A 14,196-nucleotide genomic window follows, 5' to 3' on the forward strand; every position below is an offset into this window, starting at 1 on the left:
ATGAAGATTCGGCAAACAGCAGCAAAGTTATTAACAAAACAAAAGTGTTTTTCCTATGGAAGCTCTGCCTCTTGTATAACAACACAGTGGCAACTTGTTCAGATATGTATATTTACACTAAGTCCTTAAGTGTTTGATGCAATAATAATCAATAAGTGCCACCTTTTACAAGTGTTTGAGGAATAACATGAAGATTAAGGTGCTTACTGCACCAAAATCTGCATATTCTGGTAATTATTTGGCATCTTTCCAGTGTGATATTCTAGCAGATTTGACCTGCCAAATTTAAACTCCTGTATCACTCTCAGCAATTACCGACTGAAATAAAGTGTGCTGTCTTGATAATCTTGAACCCTGTGCAAACAGGGAATTCCACATGGTTTTGGAAGTTTACAGGCTACTCATAACGAGGGCCTAATTGTTACATCGAGTGTAATGTGCTAGTTGCATGCAAGGTTATGCTATTTTGACTGACTTTATTAAGCCCCCATTTGTAATGTTTCATGGCATGTAGACAAAGCAACATCACTAGCCATACAACTACGAATTAATTTGCAAATTCATCACCATGAGCATCCCCACATACCTGGCTAACAAGTTCACAATTTCTAGTGGATTTCTGCACACCCCCCAGCCAGGTACAAACTCAGACTGAAGGCTAAGAAATGTTAAAAGGAAAAATCAAGGTAACAGGCCTTCTCCGTTAATACACCCAAGTTCTGAAACAACATCCATGGTGGTTATGAAGGACTTCAGAAATAGTTTGTTATGTGCCATGAAACGGAGCGTATTATTTGAAAACCTTAGTCCAGATCTACATTTTTGCTAACAGTATTTACCTATTGAAAGTTGTATTTATTTTTATGTTATAGTTATCAGGAGCTGAATACTTAATTAGGCTCACAGCAGCCCCGAATATCAGAGAGATCAGGATAAGTAATAGTTCATGAAAAATAGAACTTAAGTTTACCTAAAAAACAGTACTTTTCATAGTTCTGTAGAACCTTCACTTGATCTCTCCTCATGAACACAAAACAGGGCTCAGCCCTCGAGTTGCAGGCAGCTATATAGACAGTTGAGGAATGCCACCAGGGCCTGCCGTTCTGTCAAATTTGCCATGTAGTGCAAAATAAGAGATCCTTTCCACTGAGAAGACAGTGAGAGAAATTGCTTGGGTCCTAAACATGTATGCCCAATTTCTGACTGCACTTCTCAGCTATCAACTTATAATTGCAGTTACGGGTCTTAAGATGGATAGAGGCTTTCTTTTTGTATATGGAAAGCTGCCCAGAGCTAAATTACACAATATTAGGATCATCATATTCCATTATCTTTGAATAACGGGCCCGACCATAACTCTGTCCATACTGTCCAGACGGACCCTGTCGCCATTGTCACCCTTCCCCCCCCTCGCTCTCCCACTTCTGTATCTCCTACATCACAATTCCCATACTTTGATTCTGCACCAAGATTACTGCCTCCACCTTCCTTCATTCTTCTTTGCACTAATTGGTATCTATAGTGACAGCCAGATGAGCCAATACCAAACGCGCAAGCATCAAAAAAACGGAGAGCCCGCGGAGTGACAGTACAAATAGGCGACGCCGTCCTGGTAAAAGACCGCCACCCTGGAGGGAAATTCCGTCTCCCATTCGAGGTATGGCCATGGACCGTGACTGCAAGGAGAGGCACCATGATAACAGCCCGGCGAGGACCAGAGACGGTAACACGCAACGCAGTATTCTTCAAACGAGTACCCCAGGCAACACCAGATGAAGGAGATGCCGTGAGCACCGACGGTTGGGCAGACTTAGAGGCGGGCACCGAAATCCCCGAGCCAATGAGCGGACCAGTGACAGAGCAAAGGCAAACACAACCCACCGGAGCGACAACACCCGACGAGAGGACAGAAGAGACCCAAGGATCAGACAGGACAAGGAATGGAAGATACATGCTAAGGCACAACCCGGGCCCCTCCCGACGATACGAGGACTACGCCTGTAATTGACTAAAATGGAAAATACCCTTCAAGGGAGAGGAGAACCGTTCTACTGAAAAGAGCCACATGGCCAAGTAAACGCGTTACCCGTTTTTATTTCTTTTGATTCCAGTTAAATCATTCCCTTCCCCGTTGGGGAGGGATGTAGTGTCGTCACCGGTGCTGGACGACACCACCAGGCAGAGACGGAAGTGGTGAGTGGAAAGTTACCCCTACGATCGGGGCAGAATGGACTGCACCGGGACAAGTGGGAGGAGGGGATAAATAGAAGGGAGAAAGGGCGCGAGCCAGGTAGGAAGTGAGAGTTCAATAAAGAAGGTTACTTAACTGCCCCCTGTCTACGCGTGTCATTTGAGCTCAGACACGCAACATAACAGTATCCTCTCCCTTCGACCCCCTCTTGTTGCCCCACCACTTCTTCAGATAGCTTCTTGCGAGTGCTTCTGTGACTTTATTTTACCTGTTTTATAGGCACAAAGTGTGGGAATAAAAGCTACTTTGCATTCAGTTCCGTCCTCTTTCTGTCTGTATGTCAAGGCAATGTCGATAGCAATAGAGCCTCCATTATAGTCCTTCTTTTATTTCTATTGCACAGAAACTAAAGAAGCACACTAAATTGAGTCGCCTTTGTCATCTGTCTGCAGACTGTCAAAATAACAAAAGTGGGGAGGCAAGGAGCTTCTAATAGTGTCCATTTCGTATCTCGTTTTGACTTGCTGTAAAGTGCTTATGCTGAATGTGTTAAACATTAATCCCAAAGCTATCACCTGTATTTTGACCTGCAAAGCTTGAAGGCTTCCGTAGCACAAACACACCGGGCCACTTCCTAATTCTCTTCATTTGCCCGGTGTCCTTGCTTTAGCTTTTGACTGATCCCCAGCTCAGATTGCCTAAATGTCCTGTACACTTGTTTTATCCCTTTGTGCATACCTGTTCACAATTTGTGTACAACCTTTCAGTAGTGTGGTTAGCCCAAATGTTACTTTATAATTAATCACTAGTATTGTTTTGCCTCTTTTACAGACTCCTCTGTAATAGCCGTATAACTGCAGCGTGGTGGGCCTGATCTGTTACGAGCGAAGTAACTACTTAATCATGGAGGCTCTGTGCTTGCAAGAGGTGCAAACAGAGTGGACTGAAAACATTATCTTGCCTTTTAGTCAGTGTAATTGGAACTATGGTGAGCATGACACATCTCCGACCTTGTTGTATGAATGACTTGACCTGTTTGACCCACAGTCACGTTGCGTGGACATTTGATTTGACGTGTGTAGTCTTGTTATGCAATTGTTTGTTATTACTAAGTTCAAATTTTGTTATTCACACAACTCATCTTTCTCAATCCCTCAACAATTTCACTGAAAGACATGTAGGCGGTATGACTGACTGGCTGATAGGCGGACAACAGACTGAACTACTGACTATGGATTGACTGACCTACCTACCATCCAGCCGACCGAATAAATGACTGACTGGCAGACTCACTATTATGAATTTCTTATGAGTACGTGGGCTTTTTTTTTTATTTTTTTTTTTTTACAAGAAACTGTAAGCTGATGAAGGTGGGGTGGAGAGCTCCCTGGAAGTTACTCTAACTCAGCAGAAGAGGAAATTCACGAGGCCCCAAGAGACTTGTGAAGTTCACAAGCTCATCAGCTCAGACAGCGAGAAGCCGATAATTTAACCTGTCACATCCATCAAGCGAACCTTCAGAATGTGCAGTCTTTTTTAAAGAAAGTTTTAAAAAAGACACACAGAAATTGCAAAGTGCCCCAGCTGTCATCGACAAGTCATTCTCACCACCTGTCTACCTTGTGGTTGGAAAGGCTCTGACATCACCTGTGTTTATCTACTGTTTTAGAAACCAGGTTGGAGCGGTTGCTCCTGCTGTCAATGTCATATTTTTTCACTTTAAACATGAAGCTTCTGCCTGTATCTCCTGAGATGGTATGAAGAGATACAGTTGCATACTTCAGCATCCAGCCTTTTAACAGAATGTAACTAATATTTTTGCAGTGCTGATTGTAAGAAGTAACAAATGTTTTGTTACCTAATTAAATTCTACTCATTTTTATTGAACTCTGAACTGTAAACAGTGGAGTTAATATGCTGTATTCATACAAGTGGTTCATGAACACACCATGCTACCTTATTAGTTTATGGCATCTTGAGTTTGGAAATCAAGGATTTAACGCTACAAAGCCCAACATTGTTTGCTATTGGATAGCTGTCAATCCTGTGAGCCCTCTAACTGTTCTCCCTATTTCAGGTTAGTGGGTTGTCTTGTGTTATTGAATATGTTGCTGTAGGCGCTTGTTTGGTTTGCTTCTGCTCTTTGCTGATTGTGAAAAGACAAATATTTTAACTTTTTTCTGCACTGGACAGTATTTTGTTCTCCCTGGTATATGAGTGTAAACGTGTTGCATAATTTGGGATCTTGTACAACACTAATGGTGTCCCGTTGTTTCTGTCGCCTTTGGCTCTAGATTTCTTTTTTTCGAAGTATATGAATTTGTGTTTTTCCCCTCCTATGATTTTCTTTGCGCTGGAGGCTCATTTATTTTCAGTCAGGAGGTTGTTAGGTTTTTTGAGTAGTTTCATGTAAATGTTCCTGCACTGACTTGTTTTATTTGCTAATCTGTGAAATGCAATTGAAACAGATTATGGAATGACATGACCCTGTTTAGTTCCATCGTCTTTCTAAACTCAGGCTCTCCAATTCCGCTCTATACACTGCGTACATCTCTTCAGTCAATAAGTAAAGGGAATTACAAAAGTGAAGTTTGTTGCATTAAATCGCATTTCTTTGCATTGTCCATAAAGTGTGTGGCATTGGTCCTTAAAAAGAAAATATTTCTGTATAGTTTGGCTAAAGTGGAAATATGCATCTACGTACAGTGATACACGATAAAGTACTAGCTGTTTGCCTATGAGGTGTGATGCAATCAACTGAAGCAGCATTGTATATAAGTGAAACATGGCGCAGGGTTGCACCACCAGTAATGTAGTGTAACTTCTGCAAGCACGTTATCTGTGTGCTAACATGCATTGTATGCCGAATGTGTGTAACAATGCCAACACCAGCACATAACTTATAGAGTACTGCCAGTAACCGTTTTCGGTAATGTGACAATTCGTGCCGTGTTTTTCTTTGGGGGTTGCTGCCTGAAAGGGGCATTGCTGGCTGGTACTAATAAAGCTGGTGAAACTTACCTGCCTCTTCGGATCTTTACTTGCATGTTACATTTGTTGCATATCCATATACTTTTGAATGCTGTGCCATCATTTACCTAACTTTTCTATTAAATAAATTGAAATATAATACAAATAAACCTATATTTTCTGATGTTCCAATCTGTCCTATGTTGTTCCTTACTGATGTATGATTTTGTTTGGACTCCTCTTGGAGGGACTACATAGTGAATTTAATACATTAAATGTGGATGGTATACAGAGTTTTATATCTGACTGTGCACTTTAATAGATCTGGCTTGGCATGGAATCCTTGGGGTATTTATTTACTCTGTTTCTTCCCTGTTACACCCACTTTGCATAGATAAGCTGGGTTTTGCATCATGTGCTGCTAAGGTGTTTGGCACTGTACTCGTGTCTACTTTTGGTGCACACATTTCATATTCATGTAAAAGTTTATTGTCACTGCCATTTGATGTAGCTGATCTGTTGCCGGAAAGGGCATTTTGTAGCTTGTTGTACCCCTGTTGTTTTAACAAAGGTTCAGACTTATGACCCTTGGAGTCCACCTCTTTGGGAACAAGAGAAGAAGCACATTCAGTCCTCTAGGCTCTTCTCATGTCTCAGAGAGCAGGTTCAGTCCTCTTCTGATTTTTCGCAGGTCCAGGTGTGTTCTTTAATGGGTGCATTGAAGTGCCACATTTATGCCTGGCAAAAGCTAGTGAGTGGGAATGACTCCTGAGCACACCGTAACCACTGGGGTAAATGTTCCTACCCTACCCTCTTTGGGCATTTTTTACAAGGCAAGTCTTTAGCCACACTGAAATTGGGTTCTGGGGGCTGGTAGTGTGCGAGGAGTGTAATATGGTAATTATAGTGCCATCCAACATCTAACACCAACATCCAGTTTGAAACTGCCACAGTACCCAATTAACCCAGAGACAGAAATCTGTAGAACAAAAATTAGGGATTTTGGCAAACAGACACTGGATTTGCAAGAACTATTTTGCAATCCTGTCTTCGCTCTTTGATGTGCACCCCAAGTGTTCTATGAAAATCCCAGCAGGCATGTCAACCAGAATTCAACATTTAAGTATGATTTGACATTGTAGTGTCAAACTGAGGCCCATTGTGATTGGAGTCTGTCGGACTGGGGGCAAGACTACAGGCCCAGATACCATTTCATTTTCCTGGGTATCGAGATTGACACTGTGAATGGCTTCTGTTGTCTGTCTTCTTAAAACGTTACTGCATTCAAGGCATCAATAAGGCTTTGTCTGGGGTTATGGAAGGCTACTTTGCATCAGCTCTAGTTTATTGATTGGGCTGCTGAATTTTAATCTCCATATCATCTAAAAAGACTGTACCTTTTCAAGATCAATTGCAGAAAAGCCATGTCAGACATGAAGGCCAAACATCATAAAACCAGAATTTCCACTAAAGTCAAGACCTACTGATACACTCTTCATTTTGATAGCTTTTACAATAGTATGGTGTGGCCTACTCCCAGTGCATCATGTCGGTGCTTAGCTTGTACACTTGATGTAGAAGTAAGTGTAGGTTTGGTTGCCATCCTGAGGGCTTGGTAGTGTGCCCAAACATGTCTATCTAAGTGGTCTGAGTCAGCTCTGGTTGGAAATGATACATTTATGGTACTGTTTCCCATCCTGGTGGCTCTCCAGTTCTGGACTGATTGCTTCCATGATCAGTCTGTGTTGTTTTTGTCTGAACATATATACATTGTTCAGTCAATGAACTTGCAGCATGCTAAGTGTTGGAGGGTAACAAGGCTGTGGAAGGATGTGGTGTGTATTTGCCTGAACATAACATCCTGCTTAAGTATATGCATGTTCCTGATGAAAATAATAATGCCACCCATGCTTTTCTTGTTTTTTCACAATAATGGAATTCTGATGCTTCCACATAGGTGCAGGAGAAGAACCTGGGGGCCACAGATGAAGCCACCTCAAGGACGTTATGAAGGGACATTTCAGTGCTATTCAGTTTTTTGGGAGGTGGCCACAAGGGTTGGGGTATTTTTTACTTGAATCATAAGTCATTTTTCGCATGCTTTTGCGGGATCAGGGAAGGTCAGCAGTGTATGGTAGGAGGCATATTACAGATTTCAATTTCCTTGCCATTGTGACTAGGGTACAGCATTGTGCCAATTTTCATCTCTAGAAGACTTTAAGGAGCTGAGAGAGGTTTGAGGGCAGTAGTTATGATTCCAGGACTTGGGCAAATTAGTCAAGATTGTGCCTTGCCTCCGGAATATTTGCAACTTCACATATTAGATGGCTCTTTTCAATGCAGCATTATGTCTGGTATTTTATAGAGCTCTTAAGTTTTGTAAGCTTGTGGGCACTTTCAAATTGGACTTGTGTGGGTGGTTGCAATTTGCCAATGTACGATGGCTTGGTGATTCTGTATCCCTCTCCCTTTCCCTCTTTAAGACTGACCACCTTGAGAAGGGAGACCATATAATCCTGGGAAAAGCAGCAGGTCATTATTGTTGTCCTGTGACCTTGCTGGTATAATTTGTTTGCCTGTGAGGTACGTGTCAGGCCACTACAGTTTGCGCATCCCAATAGAGTGTCTCACTTCAAATTCAAGTTCAGCAAAATATTATCAATGACCCTAGAGGTGGGGGGATCAATGTTTCTAAATAAAAGTGGAAACAATCCCTGTTCTTTTCTGTCTACCAAGTGGAATTGGGCCTGATCCGCTGCTTTGTGGGAGGAAAAACAAAACTCAATAGTACAACTGCTTTTTAAAGCGCTGTAAGAGGTTGGCCAATATGTTTACATTAAAGCAAACTGCAGTAAGATAACTATATTGCCCAGAATCTTAACAGTGTACTTTAGTGCAGCTTCCCTAGCAGGGTAGTCTGTGTGTTGCGCCGGCCTCCAGTTTCTTCCGGGCAGGCAGGAGCCACATTTGTGCTGTGAAAGTTTCTTTAAAGAGTTCAGTTGGGGGAGCGACCATTGTAGTTAGACTAATGTAATTACTATTAAGTTCATTACAATGGCCTGCCCCTCACCATGACAAGTGACACAAGAAGTTCTGGTTCCTTGCACTCCTTAACGCCCAGAATGAGGAATTCTTGTTTTGCGGAGCATTTCGCCAACATAATTTTCTTTTTCCAATCAAGGGCCGGTGGATGTGGAACAGCAAAATTGCCAACAGTTTTGCATCCACTGATGAGCAAAAGGGAATTAACTTCAAGTTCACATTCTTATAAGAGAGGTGCCACCATTTCTGCCTCTGACAAGATCTGGAGAAGCACAGCAGGAGGAAGATCCTTCTCCTACCTAGCAGCCTGGACATGGAGCTCACTACCTCTCAAGCTCAGGCAGACCGCATCACTGAAGCAGTTCAAGAAGGACCTCAAGACCTGGCTCTTCCACTGAGCAGCACGCCCACTTACAGAGCCTTGAGTCCCTATGGGTGATTAGCCGCGCTAAACTAATTCTTGATTGATTGACTGGGTGGGAGTTGGAACTAGGTCAGGTACAGAGGTTTGGAAAAATGAGGTCTACTTATTGTAATTGCTAAGTGCACTCAAATTTGACTTCTGACTGCTGCTTAGGGCACGAAGGAACAGGGTTCCCTTATTAATACTGTGCAAGTTATGCTGTTTCGTTCTGCTTTGAATTCAATGGCCTAGGCAACACTTGAGTTTTTGGTCACTCTTATGTCCTGCAGGCACTGGCTACTTTTCATGCTGGTGACTTTAGACGGTGAACACTGGAGGATGGTTTCAGAATGCAGTGGGTCAATGCCAGTGGTTTCTGAGTAGGTCTGATGGGGCATGTTGTGGAGAAGGCTCTGGGCTTTGGGTTACTTTATCTGTGTGGATAGTTTTTCACATTGGCTTGTATCAACATAGCGAAGGGATTTTATTTAGCACTTGACAGCAGACATTCTGTGGATAGCTCGAACAGGTCCTGGGGCAGTTATTGCTTTGTCATATGTTATCCCTAAGAGTATCTGAAGGCATGGTTCCTCAGTGAGAGGCCAGGATACGTTTGTAACATTTTCAACAGTTCTATGTAAAAAGCTTGTGATTAAGAGTTGTTTATCATGTTTGCCTGGGAGTAGAAGAATTTTCCCATAGTAACAGTCTCCTCTTATCTCAACTGGACAATATGTTTTTCATATATTCCTTAATTTTCTTTGCAGCTCAGCAACTAGCCTCGGGTGGGGGGTGGGGGTAGAGGGGAAGGGGCAAATAGTAGGTGAACCATGGTCGACCTGCCATGGCATAGGCTCATGACTGGCATTGATACAGGTAGAGACACCTTTGCTTCCCACATCAAATCCTATAATAAAATGATTGTCTTTACCAAAAGGTGTGGGATTTGGAGCTTTCTTGGTGCCAGGGGCAGTGCAGAATGGGGTACATACGCCGCTGTTTCTAGACCTTTGATGGGTTCACTTTTTTATTGACCATGGGGGTAAGGGAAATGGGCTTGGGCCAGGGAATTCATGTATAGCTCCAGGGCCCAAGAACATCTCTCAGACAAGGATGCTTCTGGCATGCCTTTCAGATCTGCATCAGAGCTACCCGTGCTCCTTGACAGGGAAGCTGAGAGTTTATTATTCTGAATTCTGGCTCTGCCTTGGTTTGATCAAGGTACTAGAGTATTCGATTTGGGATACACATATTGGGTGGCCAACCCTGAGCCTACTAAATGTTTTTGATAACGGGTCAGATATAAAAAAAAAAGTTAATGTTTTGGATTGCACTGTAAATATACTATTCTCACACTGTGTTTTATGATCTTTAATTAATATGAAAAGTGTGATGATGATGTTGTTGTAAGTATGGCCTGGTATGTTTTGGCAAACCGCAAAATATGGTGTCATTTATTTTTGTGTGGCCCCTGTTCTGCTCCCTGAGTCCCCCTTTTATGCATTAAAAGGCAATTCAGTTTGCTGGGTGCTGCTGATAGAAGTGGCCATCATGGTGAGGGGCTATCCTGGTAATGGCTGCCAAGGCATTTCTAGGGTGCAGGGGTGTGGGAAAGGGGTGAGTCTTTGTGGAAGCTGCTTAGGGTGCATGTGGGTTGAGGCCAGTAGGAGGCCTTGTCTGTCCTTTAAAGTCGCAGGCCAAGGGTCAGGTAGACCTCTTTTTCCTTCTTGGCCTGTAGCCGTTTTCTGCCTTGGCATTTTCCACTTAGGATTCCTTTCTTTTCCCGACCCTCCCAGCCATAAATAAATATTATTATGAAGCAGGTACAAGTGTGTTTCTTCAGTGACCTCGCTTTTATCACATTTGGGGTTTTATGCAGGGCAGGCGCATGATTGGCATGGGAACGTTTGCATCCTCTATCATGTGTTTATCCCAGCTTCGAAGCTTTCTTGGTGCCCTGGTGCTTGGTGGCAGAGGAGAGGAGGTGTTTGTGGGACTGTTTCTAGCTCTTTGCTGGACACTCCATCTTACTATGTGGCACAAGGGGAGATGGGCTTGAACTAGCGGACTAATTTACAATTATCTCAGAAGAGTGTCAGGGGGAGCCAAAAGGAGGACTCTGGCATAGTTTTCGAGTCTGCTTTATAACTGGCCGTGCTGCAAGCTGTTGGAGCTGAGAGTATTTTCTCAATTCTGGGTGAGCCCCTGGTTTGACAAATTGTCAGAGCACTTGGTGCAGGAAAAAACTATTGACTGGCTATCCAGGACTCCACTAAATGTTTTGGAAAATGAGATAAAATCTTAATGTTTTGGATTCCATTGCAAAAATGATATTATTACGCTGTCTTTTATGATGTGTAATTAGTATGAAACGTGTGATGTTGTTATTGTAATAATTTGGGTCATTTCATTGTGTGGTCCTTATTCAGAGGCCCTTGCAGCTCGCCAATTGCCCCTCCTATAGAAGTTTGCCTTCCAGTTTCTGATTGCCATATTTGGCTGCTAAACCGGTACCAGTGAGGTGAAATATTTACTGACACAGTATTTGTGTGACGAAACAGCAAAATTATTCTGCCATAGGATGTGCCACGTTAGGCTGCATAATTTGCCCTATTTTACTGCATAATTTCTCTCCAGTGGCAGTACTTGGAAGCAGTCAGGGCGAGGAGGGCCTGGGAATGGGTTGGATCCGTAGGATTCACCTCCTGTAGACCAAACGGATAGCCAGGCTGAAGACTGGCCGGTGTATCTCACAGAAATACTCTGTGTTCCATGGCACACAGCAGGGGTGCCCCCTCTTTCTGCTCCTATTCACAATTTGGCTGCAGTGTGTACGGTGGAGGGCAAGGGGAGGGGTATACTACTGGGAGAGATTGCACACTTTATATTATTATATGCGGGTGGACTGTTGTTACATGTTAGAGACGGGGATACTGATTTGCCACCTATGCTACAGTTATTGGTGGAATTTAGAACTGTATAAGGACTTAAAATTAATACATCTATAACATGTCTTTTCAAGGTATCACCAATAGGGAGGTTAATGGAGACTAGCGAAATGGGACTAAGGTGGGCTCCACACATTTTTTAATAGCTTGGGGTGCAGGTCTAGCATAAATTGGGTGACCTTGGGGAAGGAAACCTTCAATGAGCAATGAGGTCTCTCAAATGTGGCGTATCCTTTTGGCACTCACTGTGGCTACCGATTATGGCACGTGTGGTCCTGACCAAAATGGTAGCTTACCCAGACTACTTTATTTTTCACTATTTCACTTCTGGGGGTTCTGACTTCCTGGTTTAAGTTAAACTCTCTAATTAGAGAATTGTTATGGAATGATGGTTGCCAATCTGTCTCACTGGAAGCACTAAAGAGACCAATCTTAGATGTTGGCCTGGGAGCACCAGATTACAAACTACACTATTTAGCAGCCCAGCTACAATGGATTGCGAAGTGGCAAATGGGGACACCATTGATGAGATGTGCCAGATCGATTAGGAAACTAACCAGAGCATCTTCTTTGCACTTCTGATGCAGGCTAAAATTAAAACAGGCAAACAGCCGCTACTAACTATGGCTTTAAAAAACTGGAAGAGGTGTCTTCGAAGGAAATTGAAATGTCCCCCATTTGCCCATGTATTGCCATTAATTGGGCACCCACTTGGAGACTACTCCATGTTTTTCGCTATGCACCAGTTTGCACATTGGACTGAAGCCAAGGTGTGCTTCAGTTGAGGACTGTTACTCAGCATGGGCAATTATTCCGTTAAGCATCTTTGTTGAGGAATATTGGCTACCGCCTGGGCAGTTTTTGGCACATAGAGCCTTTAGTCATTTATTTGAGGCATTCTGGGGGTTGGGTATGGAGAAACCCTAACCACACAATGTTTTGCATTTACTAATGATGATGGGATCTGGGCACCACCAAGAAACATGGTTCTTTCTATAAGGCATTAAATTAGACGATATGCAGAAATTCAGATAGAAGTAAGGAAAGGTGGGAAATGATCTTGGGAATTAAATTGGTGAGATGGAGTGGCATAAGACACTCTCTTATCCCCAGAAAGTTTCCATGAATACAAGTTTAAAGTTTATTCAGTTTAACTATATCCACCAGACTTACCTCACACCCCACAAGATAACTGAGATATATAGTGAGGATACCAAGGTGTAATTTAATGGCTGCAGTCCTCATCCACATGGTCTGCACATGCCCACCTATGGGGGTTTATTGATCCCATGTTGCCAACTAACTGTGCTTCAGCCTGGACAAGGAGGCGGCGTGTTCTCTGGGTGCATGCCTCCTTGGAAGCTTCCCCAGACCTAAACCTAAAGAAGTGGGAAATAGATTTATCAACTAACCGTTTTCATCCAAACAACTGCTATTTACTGGAAAAGTGCATGGGGGGCTGTGTATCAACTGTGGAGAAAATATGTGGTGCAGTGGGTAAGGGGGAGGAGGAGGCACTACTTAGGGAACTAGCTGAAAGTCACTACTGTTGCTGGCTATTCCAGAGTTAAACTTCTGTATATTAGCTTGTACTTTTAAAAGCTGTACGGGTCTGATATACAGTGTATACGTTTGTTTGGATACGTTTGTTGTATTGGGAAGTTTCCAAATGCTTTAAATTGTGAGACAGTCATATATGAAAAGAACTACGCCACTTGTACAAAGAGATGGCATGCTTATGAATAATTTAAATAAAAATATATTTAAAAACCCTGCGACATAACCTGGTCCTCCATTGTTGCATGACTGTAGTGTCCTGCTGGACACATTCTAGGGTTTCCACCAGCCACTCGGGTGAGGGCTGGCTTCCACGCTCACCTCACACCCATCCATCACAGTGGTCACCAGTCAGGTGACCCTGCTAATAAAAGGGGGCGGGCGCACGTGCCCTGGGCCAGATACCAGTAACCCTACCACGTGCCTGCGTCCATTATTTATACAGTATGAGGGCCTAGGGTCCACGACTTTACAATGACTAACGAAAACAACGCCAGTTTTGCATCACTAGCAGTGTGATCCAGAGTAACTGGTGCAGCGCAGCATTTCTTTTATCCATGTCGCAGTAGAAGTGAATTGCCTCTGTACCTACTTGCAGTGCATTATAACGTCGGGTTTGGACACTTGTGCACTCCGATGCCGTGTAGGCCAAAGCGAACGCTCAGTACAAAAGCGGTATTAAACGCGCGTGCACTGTACCGCAGCGTTAAGTGGGACTATAACTATTTTCAGCGAAATGTAGACTACCAGTAATACTCGTCTTTGTCCAAAGTGATGCAGTGTATCTGCAGTGGCATTGCAGGGCAACACGAACTTGACACTGCTATTGTTATTAGAAAGCTTGGTCAGCCTGTGTCTGGGAGCCCAGGCCTCGCTCTCCGGCGATGGGAACCGGTCTCGCTTACTTTAGAAAGGCACAATTACTCACCCAGGCTGGAGCCATTAAGAGGAAGTGACTCACCGCCAATAAACGAGAAGTCCTCGGGCTGCGCCGACAGCACCTGCTCGAGACTCGGTTACCTATTAACAGATTACTTACCTGTGTGTCTTAGAACAAAACACTTGCCTGGATGGCTGCAGGCGAG

At 43.4% G+C, this 14,196-nt stretch overlaps 1 long non-coding RNA gene across 1 annotated transcript in view; it reads left to right on the plus strand.

Annotated features, from left to right (window-relative positions):
* Positions 1-14,196, plus strand: part of LOC138245850 (uncharacterized) — a 332,409-nt gene that overhangs the window by 281,035 nt on the left and 37,178 nt on the right. The window contains exon 3 of the long non-coding RNA XR_011194176.1: positions 3,023-3,179. This is a non-coding gene — a long non-coding RNA (uncharacterized lncRNA). The remainder of the gene's footprint in view (positions 1-3,022; positions 3,180-14,196) is intronic.

The sequence above is a fragment of the Pleurodeles waltl genome, chromosome 7 (assembly GCF_031143425.1).
Source record: "Pleurodeles waltl isolate 20211129_DDA chromosome 7, aPleWal1.hap1.20221129, whole genome shotgun sequence".
NCBI classification, from domain to species: Eukaryota; Metazoa; Chordata; class Amphibia; order Caudata; family Salamandridae; genus Pleurodeles; species Pleurodeles waltl.